The following is a 3,112-nucleotide window of genomic DNA, read 5'->3' on the forward strand; positions in this document are numbered from 1 at the left end:
AGATTTGACAACGTAATATCTGAACATTCATGAAGCGTTTATTCGAAATGAAACCGCATGCGTAGCAAATGGTGCATGGGTTATATATAGGTTTTCACGTGATGAAGCGATGCGCTTCTACCAAAAGAGAGAAGTGATCAAGTATATGAAGCAAGCGTGTGTTCGCTCTCAACGAAGGAAATAACGTGATGCAACTACTTGAGGGGAGTAGAAATGCAAATATCTACTCGTTAGAAGTGAAAGTGAAGACTTCAACGGAAGAAAATTTAGGTACTTTCGGTTTCGTTAACTGCAATGACAAGTTGGTCAAGTTAATGATGTTTGATTGAGTTGACAGATATGGTTCCTAGATGTAAGGCTTCTAGTTTCTCCGGATTTCGCATCTTGTGTGGATCTGGTTTATACATTGTGTAGGAAGCAGCATTTTGTTTATGTCTAAGCACAATCATTGTCCCACAATTTCGTCCTGGTATATTCCCTGAATTTCTCCGCTAACGATGTTCGATCGTCGATCAATCGTGTAGTAGTAGTTGGGTCATCATAGTCAGTTGTGTAAGAGGTCCGCTAATTTTTAGCAAGAGTCACTGACTCTGGTGGGTTAGCTCGTTCGACTCCTGGTAGTTGACGTTTACTTGAAAATCATCATCCCTCTTCTTGGCGAGCAGATATGGGGTTACCCAACAGGGAATTTTTGGTCTGTTATCTTCCTTCTCCATCAACTTTTGAAACTTCACTGTCAATCCTTGCATTCCCGAAGATGTAAGTCGTTGAGGGGTATTGACTGCAGGTGCAACGCCAGGAATTAATCTGATGTGAAACGGGATTAGCCGTGGGGGAGAAAATTCTGGCAAATCCTCGGGGAAGACCTTAGGGCATTCCCTTGTAATAAGAAGATCTTCGTGCTTAGTTCTTCGGCTCCTCCTGTCCCCGACATGGGCCAATAAACAACATATTCTTTACACAACATCCTACATGCCTTCAAGCAATTTGTAGTTTGTAGAGGCGTATCTTGCCTCCTGAGTCATGATTGCTTCGTCGTTCGACTCCGAGATGCGGATAACGATTCTCTGCTTGGTTGCTCGACCGCGGGTTCATCCTAGTTACTACGTCGAGGTCGTTTATTAACCAGCCTCATTAAGAGTGGGTCGTCTAACCTACTCTTTACTAAACTAAGTAGATTCCTAAATTCATGAGATGCGGGGCTATGGTCGGCACTGTTATCGAATAACGTGGATGCAAAATTTTGGGTTGATAAAGAACGTACCAGCGACCATATCTGGATCCTGGCATGCTTCACTAGCTCCGGTGTTGGATGCTCCTTCATGGTCTTGGTTAATCTCCCTTGGGCAATCCTTCCCAAGGTGCCCCATACCACCGCAGTTATAACCTTCCTTGTGACAACTCGAGTTTCCGAGATTCCACTTTCGCATTTATTGCACGTTCACTGCTTGTTTAGTGTTTACTTGCACAATTGGTTTGCTTTGTAACTGTATACGTTTTGGGTTTGATAAAGTTTATGAATGATTTGGCAAATACTTGAATGTGGTGATGAAACTGTAAATTGTATATCTTGTGCATGTAATATGTAATAGATAATACTTAAGGGTGTTTAGTGCTAATAGTGAAACTTTAACAACTCTTAACCCTAACCTCCTCCCTAATCATTCACTAATCATCTCACAAACCATCATACGTATCTTCAAGACTCCTCTACAACCCTCTCTTGCAATCACCTTGTTTCTCATTGGCACAAGTCTCCTACATCAATCTTGATCTTTCAATCCATTTAGAATCAATCCAAGGAAATTGTTAATAATTGTTTGTTGTTATCAATTCTTGATTATGTGATTCATGTAAACCCTAGTTCTTCACATACCAGTTTTGTATTTACTGATTAAATCCTGATTATTGTGAAATGATGTTGATTAGTTGTGTAATCGTTTGCTTGATGTCAAGATATGTCTGATATGATGAAGGTGTTCATTGTTGATTTGATTTCTGCTATGCAAATGCATGAATTAGGGTTTTCTTGATCGTAGAAAACGTAACTGTTACAATGGAGTTGAATATTGCATGATTTATGTTAGTCCGACCTTTGTGATGTTAGGATGTTTGTCTGAGTTTTAAGATGGATGGAAGTCCGAATTTTGTAAGCATGATTAGTCAGAATTTTATGCCATGATCACTTGTCCGAACTTTATGAGGATGCTTGCATAAGGTCCAAATTTTAGAAGGGGCATGAGGTCCGAATTTCTATGCTTATTCATGGTCTGAATTCTTATGTGATATGCTTGTCCGATTTTTAAGTGAAATACATATGTCCGAACTTCTGAAAGAAGTAAAGGGGTCCGACTTTTATTAAGAACACAAAGTGTCCGAATTTCTTTAAGGTACCCTTGGTCCGACTTTTGTGTAAGGGATTAGGGGGTCCGAGTTTTGTGGGGAGTGCATAGGTCCGAGTTTTGTGGGGAGTGCATAGGTCCGACTTTTACATGATCAAGGAAGTCCGACCTTTACAATAACCTTTGGTCCGAGTTTTAGGCTTTAAAAGCCTTGTCCGAGTTTTGGCTAGTATAAAGGTGATCCGAACTTTAGTGTTAAATCAGTTGGTCCGAGTTTTAATCTAAGGAAATTGGTCCAAGTCTGGTTAAGATATCAACCTTGTTAACTTTGTTAAGTAGATGACATGGTTAGTTATTAACTTAGTTAAGTTGAGCTGATGAATTCTGTTTGTCAATTAACTCTATTAACTCTATTGACTCTGTTAAAGTGTGCAACACTGTTAAGTGCGTTAACTGTATGAAGTATGTTAACTGCCTGTTAATCCTGTCATGCATAAATGGTGCGATTTTGACTAAACTGCATACGTGATATGTGATAACTGTTTAAACACACTTCACGACATAAATGGCATGCGAACTTGAACTGATCTAATACACATGCAAACTATAGGACGCGATTGATTATTCGTGAGCACATTGTGACAACCCTCTCAAAACCAGGTATCCGTACGACTTAATTAATTATTAATTATTGCCTAATTACTGTGCTTTACTGAGTTTGCTGATAAACTGCTACTTGATTGTTGGTACTTGTACATATCTGCATCATA

Source organism: Helianthus annuus, chromosome 7, assembly GCF_002127325.2.
Source record: "Helianthus annuus cultivar XRQ/B chromosome 7, HanXRQr2.0-SUNRISE, whole genome shotgun sequence".
In the NCBI taxonomy this organism is placed as follows: domain Eukaryota; kingdom Viridiplantae; phylum Streptophyta; class Magnoliopsida; order Asterales; family Asteraceae; genus Helianthus; species Helianthus annuus.